Below are 12,665 nucleotides of genomic sequence, written 5' to 3' on the forward strand. Positions count from 1 at the left end.
TCAATATGCTCCAACATTGTCTCTCAGGGGAAAAAAATTTCATATGCAGCCACTTCCATGGTTTCAGTTCAAGCTGCTGTAAATGAGGCTGTACAGGGAATACCAGTGAGTATTTTCACTTCAGGCTAAAATTTAGTGCAGTCTAGTTTACACCATAAATCCCAACACTTTGCTGGCTGGGACTCAATTAAAATACTGATATTTCCCAGAATGCCTGTCAGATAAAACCTGGAATTGTGTGAGTGGAGGCTTCTGTAGGGAGGTGTTCACTTTGGAAGTGATCCCAGCTCATTTTAAAGTAGCACTTGCATTATCTGGAAGCACTTCTTATGGTGACCTACCTTCTCTGCTAGGTCATTGTACAAAAAAATTCTCATAAAACACTTCCCAAACAGGAGGTACCTACCTGCACCTTCAAAATCCTTTGAATAGCTGCCTACAATGATGGGCTAGAAAAGAGCCACGACAAGAAAGTGTGGCCAGTAATGTGACACTGCACATGTGGCCAGTTCACTCATTGTGACTTCACTGGAGCTGGAGCCAAGATGAACACCTTTGTAAGAAATAGTAGACTGCATGGTATGTGCCCAAAATGCAGGAATAAACCAGAAAATATGCTTTCAGGCTAACTTTTATCATTAAGAGCCAGAAAAGATATCCTTTTAACCTTCAAAAATCCATTTAAGAGATTAAAAAGTATTGAGTAATGATGAGGGCAAACTCACTTGACTTATGTTGGAAATAAGCTCAGCTGGGTGTTCTTCTTTGGCCTGATCACTATCTGTTATTTATTTGGGAGTTTTAGTTCATTTTTTTGAGGGTGAGGGGTGTTAAATTTTTTTCTCTCTGAGTTCTGAGATGAGGACTTAGTTCTTAAAATGCTGTTTATGGCTTGGAATATCATTTTTGGAAGTGCTATGAAAATAAAAATGTGACTGATGCTTTGTCAAATCCATTTCCTGGAAGAAATATATAAATGTAAGTGCTCTGGAGAGAGCAATGAGAGAGTAAGGATGTTTAGCTTATTCCCCGTTCATGTTTCAAGGAAATGAAAAAGAAATGAAGGTGTTTATAGTCTTGCAACAAGAAAAAACATTATGAAAGGAAATTAAAAGCAATTGTTGAAATTGAAGCTTAAAATGTTTTTGGAGGTTCTGTATTTGTTGTTTTCAAATTTACCTATGGTGTGCATCTTGACAGTCCAAATGCATTCATTTAGTTTTTTCATAATCAGCTTCTATTTACCATATAAAGGAGTCTTTGAAAGGTAATTGCTGATCTTTGCTGTGTGTAAAGCATGGAAGGTATGGGTGTTTAGAAACAGGACTCGGGTTCCACAACACACCACTTGTGTCATTCTGCTTGTTTCTCAACCTGTGAAAGAATACACCTCTTTTACACATGGTTTATCCTCCTGTTATGTTCTGTCTTATTGCTTTACCTTCCACCAGCTTTGTAGGCATGTATTTGGAATGCTCTTCTTCCATGTCCTACTTTGGTACCTGTCAGCCACTTAGTGTTCCAAAAGGGGTAAAATTATTTACTCCTACAACTTTCACTTTGTTCAGGGTAAAAAGCAAATAGAAATGCTTGAGGTGTTCAGCCATGCTGGTTCAACCAGTAGAGTGTATTAGATTACATGGCTATAATCATTTTTTTCATGTGCATGGTGAGTTTTGGTGCTCATGGATTGCTCTGTAGCCATGCCTAGGCTGGACAGGAGCTATTATGCAAGTCTGTTGGCATAGCTGTAGCTCTGCTAATTCACTCCATTTCTGTCCTGCAACACCCTGGGCTGCCTGGGAGCAGATGCTGTGAACACTGCCAAGTTTTTGGAAATGATGTGGAAACTTTGGGCAGCACACCCATTCTCTGTGCAGTTGGTTCCCTTATGACCTAAGTTAGACAAAACCAATGATATTGAGGTGGAAGTCGTGTGTTCAGTAATTATGTCTTGCCAAGTAATATCAGATTCCTCTATTACTTGCACACAGCCATTTTCCAGCTCGTTGGGATCATTCTAGGATAGAACTGACAGTGTGTCAAGCATGTTTCTTTAAATGATACCTCAAGGATGCTCCTTCCCAGTTCACATTGGGAGAGTATGGCATTTGTTCCTTCTCTGCAATAGGTCCCAAGCATAAGAAGGGAATGCCTGTATTTTTATTGTCCTGCATTTTCTCCAAAGCTGAGGAAGAAAATTCTTTACATAAATAACTGATCTATGCCCCACTGGAGCTCTTAGTTGTATACATAATTTTTTAAGGTATATGAATTTGAGTTTTCTGAGTTTTACATTAATGAATATTTTGGTGAAAAATGTCTCTGAATGTTCAAAAAAAAAAAACAAAAAAAAAAAAAAAAAAAAAAAAAAAAAAAAAAAAAAAAAAAAAAAAAAAAAACAAAAAAAAACCCCACCAACAAATCAATGAATAAACTAAGCCCTAATGTAAAGGTTAGTCTTTATGCAGCATATGTTCTATGCTTCACCTTTACCAGCAGCTGGAAGGAAAGTTGAAGCTGCAGATGGTGGGCTTTGGCCAAAGGCTATGCATGGCAAAAAACTTCTCTAGGAGAGACCATATGTCCCAGTGCAGGTCTGTGTGTTCTCTGCTTCCTGCAGAAAATACTCACAACTTTACAGACTTTCAATAACATTGTTTAGCACTCAGGCCTAATTCTGCAAGTTAAACAGTTAAAACACCAGATTAATTTTAATAATCTGTGACTTAAAATATATTTTATACAGATTGATCACGTAGATTCAGTCAAAATATTTATAAAAATGATTTTATTGCAAAAGAAAAGAAAGACTAGTCATTGTGATTTGTGTCCTAAAATGGGATTTTTTCAATGAGGCAGCTATTTGTAAAATTAAATATCCTGAAAATCTGGAAAGTCACAAAATGTTGCCATCATGGTGGGTTAGGTGTTTCACAGCAAACCTTACATTTTCTTTTGGGTGTAAGCTAACAATTCAATTATACTTCTCTGAGGTAACTGAAGTAACTGGTTTTAAGTGAAAGAAATTAAAGACAAAGTATAAATTAGAATGATCAATGCAAAACATTAAGTTAAATTTCTGAGTTTGGATTGACTGATAGAGCATGTGCTTTCTTCATTCTTCAGTTTTCTCATTCACTGCATTGGACCTGAGGTATCAGAACAAAATTAGAGGGTCCAAAAAACAGCAATTGTCTGTAGGGAACAAGTGTCTGTCAGTACAAATGCATCAGTGTAGTTAGTATGTGCCTTACAAGTTTTATGATACACTGGAAGCTTGAGTTCATCTTTTATTGCTGTAGTGTCTGACCCCAAATTTAAATAGCTTAAACTCTTCTTAATATCAAAGCAGATCTAATAATGAGAGCAGCTGTTTTAGTTGTCTAGGAAGAACTAAATTATACATTGTAAAGGGGATTGAACAAAACAAGTTAGACCAGAAAAAAAAGAGGATAATGTATAACATAATGCAGAAAAAGGTGCCTATGAATTATCAGCAGTGGAAGGCCCAAGAATAACTCCTTCAAGGTCTTCATACAGCTCTGGTGATAAATTGGGCAATACAGAAAGAATAGCTTGGTAATGTGATAAATTCTGTTAAAAGAACTGTGACCATGTCATCATTACTACTAAAGCCAACTAAATCCCATGCTTTGAGGTATTGAGTTATTGTACAAGTTTATACAACAATGCTTGCATCATTCTGGGATAAGGCCACTTTGTGCTGTAAAGCACCAAGAGAAATGAGAATATTAAACCATTTCAAAATAATTCAGACTCAAGGGGTGTGATTTCTGAATTATTTACAGGTTATTTGACTTTCAGCAGCACTTGCCTATCTAGCAAGAGGGTAAAAGTGATAGAGCACCCAGGAGAGGAAGTTCCCTATTGAGGCAGTGAGCTGAATGGTCTCTGCAGATGTGCACAAATAGTCTCTCTGTTAAACCTCAGTAGATCTTTAACACCTCCATGGCTGTGACAGGGTGAGGTGAATCTAACTTAACCCATAAAATAACACTTGGAAATTAAATGGAAGCTGAAATGGAAGACTGTGTGCAATATTCCCTTGTTACAAGTACAAATTAGGATGGCAGGCCTCCAAACAGTGATGTCTGAAAGTTCCTGTCTAATATCCTTGACTCAAAACAGAATTTTGTGTAGTTCTGGCCACACTAACTGTGGTGTTCAATCCTACTTAATCAGCAAGCTACAGTAGGATCACAGAATCAATAAAACTACCATGCCATCTGCCTTCCCTGTCCTCACCATCATAATGAATAATGACTCATTAAGTGTTCTACAAGACAATTAGCTCTGGTTGAAAACAGTAACAAGGCTTTCCTGATTGTATTTATAATTTTCTCTGATTAAAATACAAAAAACCTAATGCTTATCATAAGAGGCACATTAACATAAATATGAATTAACTAGTAGTTTTTATGGAGTATTATATTTAATTATATTGCTCCATTTTTCTGACCCTTGGAAACAAAACCTTAGCTTGTGGCTTCTCATTTGTAGAATGGCTTCATATGTGTTCCTATCTCAGTATGCAGAACTGGTTGCAGACATACACTGGGGCATGTAAGTCTCATGAATTTCTGCCTCCTAAAAACACATTCCTTTGCACAGTCCTTTCATACTTGCAAAATAACCCAATAAAGTCAGTGGTGCTACTAGGATGAGTATAGATTTTCCTGTGGAAAAGTCTAAGTAAAAGATGTAGCAGAAAATGCACTGTCATTAAGACACACAGAGGAGGGTTGAATCTCTGCTTTAGTGAACAAAACCTGTGAATACTGAAAGGGGGGGAGAAGAAAAGTGAGGGTAGACATAGAAATGGGAAGATATTCACAGCTGATTATTTAGATTCCTAAACATCTGAAAAAGAAACCTAAACTTGATGTTGCAAAAGGAAAAAGGAGCTCTGAAAAGTGATAGAAGTCTAGATCAGAACAAATATACTTCTGCATTCTGTTTTTCCCAGCTGGCTTATCAGGCCATACAAAGTAAGGTCCTACTTTTTATTCAAGCAAACTTATTTCTGTGCATCATCCTGTTGTCTGTTCTGTAGCAACCCACTTCTCTAGACTGAATGTTGTCTCTCCTTTGTAATTTTGGAGACAGAAATGGGTTTACTTTCATTATTTGCTGTTTTATGGACGCTGATTCACCAAAGTATATTTTATATTTGTAATCTAACAGTACTGTTTAGGTAGGATAAAGTGGCATGTAAACACAGACAACATTATAAAAAACTGAGCAAAAGTAACTATGCAATACCCCTAGAAGAGACACCTCCCCCCATAATGAATACCAACATTTTCAAATAATGAAATATCAAAACAAAAAAAACCCTCAGTTCTCTCATTTCCTCTGAAGTCCCAACATGCAACTGGAAATAAGTGAAACTATGTATTACACAAAAATGGTGCAGATGTCTAGATCTTGTGTTAAAATACAGGGGTGACTCAGACATTTTATTTATTATGCAAAGTTGCACTGTCATGTTCATTTGACCAGAAGCTCTACAGATAAGCTGGAATATTATAAAAGACTCAGTGGGGAACAGAAATATTTGAGTTTCCTTTTACTGTTTAGACTGTGTCAAGACTGGATTTAATCATTCTCTTTAATCTAAGGGATACCTAGAGCATTTTGTATAGAAATGTAATTTTGGTAATTTGCTGGGGGATACTCCATATTAGTTACCAACATGATGCCATTTAAATGCTAAAAAAAAAATTAGAAAACATTAACATTGTGGGAGAAAATCAAAATAATCTTTGTAAGAGTTTTAATGACTACAACTAAAACTAAACTCCTAATTAGTATATTAAGCAGTATGTTTAAGTTACTGACACTGAGAGACTGTAAAATCCAGGGTTCTTTTCAGTTAGCTGGAGATCCTTAACGAAATAGCTCTAAGACTTGATGTAAACTAAAATCATCTCTTCTCAAGATCATTTTACTGAAGGAGCTGCTTCCTTTTAAGCAGTGAGGCCTATTTTTGGAGTGACTATTTTCTGCCTAATTCCATCCTTCTGCACTGCATCAAATGAGGGAGCAGACTGTGTTTATAGTATTGACACTGTGAAAAGAACACAGTGGTAAGTGGCAGATGGTGCCGATGATTACTTAAAAAATATTGATGGCAATAGTAAAACAAAGGAGATAATAAGACCTGCTAGCCACCACCACCCCTACTCCACCCAAACCCAGAGCAGTTACTTCTGCAAGGTGCAGGATAAAGTCTACTTGAACAGGACAGAGGTTCCTAGCACAGAAGGCTTGGTAAGTGATGAAGAATGAGGTATTGATTTAGTCTGCTCTTTTACAGAATTTTAGGTGGTTCTGTAATGAATTAGCTTTTACATCGTTCTAGCCATGGAAACTTGATTCCTTTAAATTCTGAAGGATATACTTGGAAAGGACATAAACATTTTAATATGAAGACCGTGCAGTATAATGCTAGCAGTGTGTCTTCCACACATCTTGGCAAAAGTAACTCATTGATTGGCCAGTAAAACCTGCATGCTGTGGAGCCATCAGCTGAAAAAGGTAAAAAGATAAGGAAAAAAAAAAGAGCAGGAGAATAGAGGAGGTGGAGATGGTTGTTTTACAACTTTATGACTGGATTTGCTGCCCTAGAGGGACTCAATAAAATGAGACATATTAATAAAAACTGTTAAGTACTGTGAACATTTCTTTGACAACTAGTTATTCATTTTTCAATCCAAAACTGTCACTGTTTCTTCAGAGTATTAGAAATACTTTTCTCTTTTGGGATTTTTGCAGTTTTAGTTGCATAAAGGGAACTGAAAGGATATCTGAAGAGGGTGTAAAATTCTGAACAGTGTGAAGTGTAAGTGCAGCCATGTCCATCTCTTCCCCTCTGTGGGGAGCTTGTCTGAGCTGTTGTCAGGTTGCATCCAGGTGACAATTTAGTGGTTTCCTCTCTCCTATTGTCATGGGAACAGAGAAGCAATGATGAATGCTCATGATCCAAAGCTTCTGGCCACAAACAGATGCACTAGGATCTAACCTTCTGATCAAAGGCTCTAACCTGGAAAGAAACACCATCCTCAGTCACACCTGCCTGCTCACCATCAGCTGCAGTATTGGGGCTCTGCTATTTTCATCCATCACCCACAGTGTTTTAACACAGCAATCAGATCTTGTCTCCACTTTCATTTTGCCAAGGTAAATGAGGTCTGCTCTAAACCTGCCCTTCAGTCTTCTGAACACCTTTGTAGTGCTTTGTCCCAGTTTTAGCCTCAGTTCATCTCTTTTTACCTTGCATGACCAGGTTTGTACTCAAAGTGCCACGTGAAGGCCCATCTGGCAATGCCTGGTGGCATTAACATTTTGTTGCTGAATTCCTTTTAACATTTATTTTTTTAAAAACCTCTTTTCCCCTTTCCAACTTGATATTTCTGCAGCCAACTTATTTTCTTCCTTGAACTATAAACTTTTAGAGTATGAGTTTCTGTTTGTTTGCAAAATACATGGCTTTGAATTTTGCTGTTCAATCTGAGTACATTTATATTCCTCAAGTTCTTGGGGTCATGCATCTCTTTCTGGATTATATTCTAAGCCTTCTCTGTATTGATGATACATTGTGATGTTTGCCTTGATTGAATTTAATTACATAAATGCCAAACTCTTTTTTGAAAACAAAAATGAACAGTAAAAGGTGTGACTCTTGCTTCCATGTTACAACTTCATCAGCCTTCTTTCTCTTCAAAACTATTCCTTGTTTTCTCTCCTTCATGCCATTATTCACTCTCCATAACTCCTCTTTCTTCTCTTTTGCTAATTTATCTTTTGATAAATTTTCACATTATAAGATCTCAGAAATCCAGAAAGTATTCTGCACCCTCTTTCCCAGAAAATCATCTAACTCATGATAGAAAACTATCAGGGGATTCTGGCACAATCTTTGATGAAATGCTGTTGCATTTTGACCTGTTTTCCATTTACCTGCCTTTAGTTATTCCTTCTAGCAAAGTACCTCATGGCAGAGTCTAATTAATAGATACTAAATAACTGAATATATTTTTCCTTGGATCTAGACAATATTTAGTTGGAAAGAAACAGCAGTTACTGTTCTCAATTTGTATGCATCTGACATGACAGATTATTAAATTTCCCTGTTACCAGCCTTTGTTTTCTGGTATTCTTGCAGAATTAGTGTTCTGATTACTCTAATGTCATTTCATAAAACTTCTGTTTCTTCTGTTCCCATATCCTCATCCCATTATCTATATTGATGGTACCCTCTTTGATCAGCATTATCTCCCTCCTTGAAAACCTTCAAATTCACTGCTGGGACAATATCTAGAAAATACCTGATCTCTGCTTTGTTCTTTCTATGTAATGACTCTGTCCTGTTTTGGTCCCTTAGTTATAGACAGTGAAAATCCTTGGATGTAAACCTTTGCAAGGTGTAACTCATCTTGACTTTTGGCAATTCTTATTTGGCTCTTGCATGTCTTTGCCTGCAAACAGCCTGCTTTGTTACTTGATGCTTTTTTAGCCATTTTCATAGGCTTTCTGAATTTGAAAAGCTGTAAACTTAGGTCTTCAAAACTGATTGTCTCCCAGGCAGAGCCTTAGGCCCTTTGCAAGGCTAAGCTTTCCCTGGTTGAAAGAAATCATAGTGTGCTTTTCTGCTTTTGACATGAATGATACAGATGTTGACAAAAGAAATGAAAAGGGAAAAAAATTATAAAGGCAACTAACTTCCCATGTTTTTTAGCTATACAAGAGAGGTTATACAAGACTTATGTAGTTTTTAATGGAAATCTCATAGGAAAAAATATTTAAATATATTACACAAGTGAAAATAGTGATGATCAGGTAATGCTGTAAAGCAGCATCCTGTTCTCCTTCTCCTGGCACAAAGACACAGTGTTTCTTACATGGAAAATGGGCAGCAGTTGGGCCCATGGGAAGGTACACCTCAACCTAACAGAGCCCCTTTTTCAATTTTGTGCTCTTAAACTTTGAGAATTCAACAGATGTCTAGTTAGAGGTGCGAAATTAGGTAAAGTGAACAAATCCCTGTGCAAGGGGTGCACTGGATGATAGGTGTCCTTCCTATGTCAAATTGGTGGTCTGGTTTTATATTCAGTCAACACATACTATGTGGAGCAGATGGCTTACAGCTAAATTAGAACCATAAACCTTTCAAAGTTAAAGTTGTACATGAATTAAATCTTTCAGCAGGGGTCCCATCACCTATTTCTCCTTACTCTAACATTGAATCCCTGGAAAAGCAGATTTTTTTTTTTTTTCTTTAATCAACAGAAATCAATCTTCAACTAAAAATAATTACATTGGGATCCGTCCTGATTCTTAGTCCTGGCATCATGGAAAGTTTCATTCATTACTGGGACAAAGCAATTGCCCATAATCTACCTTCCCATGTTTATTTTATCACACTCTTGGAGTAAGATGCTTCTACTGCCTATTTTTGGGATAAAGCTGTCCAAAATTATACAGAGACCAATCAGATTTATCATTCTTTGGCGTTTGATGGCATCCATCTGTTTATTTACAAAGCTGCTAAAGACTTATTGAGTTACTAGACTACAGAGAAAATAAATTGAGTTATCATATGTAGTTAAATTCAGTCCTTGCATCTGCTGTCTTTACAGCCTGTATGGTGTTTTCTGAAATTACACTGGCTTGCAGACCCAGGCTTCAGGAATACATTTACTTCACAGCCTTTTTATGCCATTTCAAGTGAATTTCTAATGCATGAGCAATTTGTGGTTCAGTAAAATGTTGACAGAAGAATGTCAGGGCTTTCTGGTGTTAGCAGTTTAAAAGCATGATAGGGACGGTTCTCACTAAAAAGTAGCTCTTAAAAGTTTGGAGCTGCTCAATTTCTGGAATAATTGGATCCAACCCCTTTCAATCAATATTGCACAGCTATTGTAGAAGGCTTTAGAGCTTATGGGCACAAATGAACTAATATTATTAGTAAGTATGAAACATTTTTAAGATGAGGGATGGGGAATGAACTCCTCTTGTGCTCTATGTATTCAATTACTGTTGTAAGTACAAACGAAAAGAAATAAGGTCTAAAGTTCAGATCTTTCTGTTAGTAAAACTGAATAGCAAAATGAGGATATACATCTTAAAGGGATACTTTAGGGATACTATACATCTTAGAGGGATACTTAAGAGATACTATACATCTTAAAGGCTGACTTTAGTCCCTGTAGTCCCATGAGTTTGCAACAGTGAACTCAATTATTGACCACATCCTTTTTGTTTGTGGATGAACTGCTCTGTCACAGTGAAATCACTGGAAATGTCCTTTTGAAGGAACTGATCTGAACCCAGCAAAGAACTTAGAGCACCCACAGGTAGCTGAGAGCCCTGGCTTTGTGTTAATTAGGTCATGATTGTTAGAGAAGGGTTGATGCTGGCTATGAGAATTTCTTACTGTGATAAATTCTCAACTTCTCTTATTTGTATGCCTTGCATAGTTCTGCTTCATAATTTTGGAACTGAGAGGTGTAGGGAATATATTCCAGAGAGATCCCCATGTCAGCTCCTGTCCTGTAGGGATACAGCAGATTCAGGTCAGTGCTGCCTGTGCAAGGCTGAGTTCTGCTTCTCCCTGCACCATCCTTTGGCATCTCAGAATGGCACTGTGCCCACACACAGCACCAGCTAAATGGTGCATCCACATGACTAAGTCTTTGTGGGACATCAAATGGGGAACAGTGTGGAACCCACCAAATGCTGCTTAGGGAAGGATTTGGAGCCTAGCAAGGATTTGTACAGCCTGGTGAATCACGCCTGAGTGCAGAGCTACTTCAAAAATTTCTGCAGGATGCACTAATCTATACTAGCACTAGATGGGTGGGTTTCTCTCATATCACATCTGCAATTCCTTAGGTAAAATAATAATAATAATAATAATAATAATAATAATAATAATAATAATAATAATAATAATAATAATAATAATAATGAAAAGGTTGGAAGTTGATTTTTCTTCTGCTCCTTCTTAAAAATACAGTAAATTTGAAGTGCTGCAGAAACAATGAGAAGGAATAAGTTTGGGCATACAAAATTAGCAGGTTCGTAAAATAAAACCAGAAAGTAATAATACTTAAAAATAATTCCAAACTAAAAATCCAAGGATCAATTAAATCTATTTAAAACATGAAAATAAGTAAAATATAACATGAGATGAAATTAGGCTTCTGTGAATGTTATTGGACCTGGCTAGTGAGTCACATACTAAACTCCATATATTTTTCATACTGGAGAAAATGAGCTTGAAAACTACTGATAGCTTGTTAATATGGGAAAGGACAGACAAAATAATCCATCCAAAAGGGGGACATTTTAAACAAGAAGCTGTATGTGAATCACTTCTAAAAGAATCCCCTCTTTATAAACCTGCTGTTTCTAAAATGTTTGGGTCTGAAAAACATTAGTATTAAGTGAATCCTCCAAATTCCTAAGCAGGAAGCATGGATCTGAACTGTGGCTGAAAAATACTCTTGTCACTTGAAGTCTTTCATTTCAAGAAGATTGTCTTGAGTGCTCAAAACATGCTAGGGTGTAAGGAAAAAATTAAAAAGAAAATGACAATGGCAAACTATATTTAGGGGTTGAGAGTGACTCAACATGAAATGAAGAAGGAAAGTTTAGCTATCTATCTTCATTTGTACTATTTATATATATATATATATATATATATATATTTATTACTTATAATTCACGATCCAGTGATACACAGTCTGAACTGGCTTCTATCAAGTACTCAGTGTCCTCAGCTTCTTTTGAGTGCATCTGACTATAAGTGGGACATAGAATATCTGGTGCCTTGCCACAGGGCAAACCCTGGAAGGCAGAATAGTTGGATTGCAGTGATCAAAGGGTAACCTTCCTTATCCTCACCCTCTGACAGTGATGTGGCAGCATGAAACCATAACTGCACTTCAAGGCATTCAGACTTGTCCCTGGGAGCATCATTCAGGGCACTTTTCCAGGCACAAAACTGCTTCAGGCTTGTGTTGTCCATTCTCCCAAAACCCTTCCCCTTCCTGAGTGTTTGCAGCTGTATCTGCCTCCTTAGGCTCAAATTCACACAATCGAATTTGACTGAATTCAGCAGAATTTACTCTGTAGTGAAACGGTTTCACTGACTGGAGGTGGAAGTTTTAGGTGGCTGATTGTAGTTAATCCAATCAAAAAGTGAGAAAATTCTTGTGGGGACTTGCATCTACTGGAATTTGCACTCAGAGTGGATTTTAGCGCTCGTTTTGCTAACCAGATCCCTGTGTGTTTGTGGATACATGGTCTTTATGCTCTCTGTAAAATGGGAATGCTACTTTGTGGAGATGTTATGGGAATAAATGAACAATGTTTGAGTTGCTCTCAGATTCATTGCTGTAAGTGTAATAGAAAAAACTCCAAGCAATAGTTCATAGCATGGGTTAGTGCATAATGCCATTCATTAATTTCCAGATCCCTGCATTGCCTCAGCAGAAATGTTTGAGTCAAAGATAAGACTCTTCTTCACTATTTGTTGATGAAATTTCAGATCAGTATCTAAATATATAAGATAGTCTGTTGGTCTGTTTTGTTGTTTGTTTTTTGTTGGTTTTTTGTTTTTGTTTTTTTCTCAG

The 12,665-nt window shown here is 36.9% G+C and overlaps 1 protein-coding gene across 1 annotated transcript in view; it reads left to right on the top strand.

Annotated features, from left to right (window-relative positions):
• Window positions 1-12,665, top strand: part of ATRNL1 (attractin like 1) — a 431,686-nt gene that overhangs the window by 380,155 nt on the left and 38,866 nt on the right. The window lies entirely within an intron of this gene.

This window comes from Serinus canaria, chromosome 6 (assembly GCF_022539315.1).
Source record: "Serinus canaria isolate serCan28SL12 chromosome 6, serCan2020, whole genome shotgun sequence".
NCBI classification, from domain to species: Eukaryota; Metazoa; Chordata; class Aves; order Passeriformes; family Fringillidae; genus Serinus; species Serinus canaria.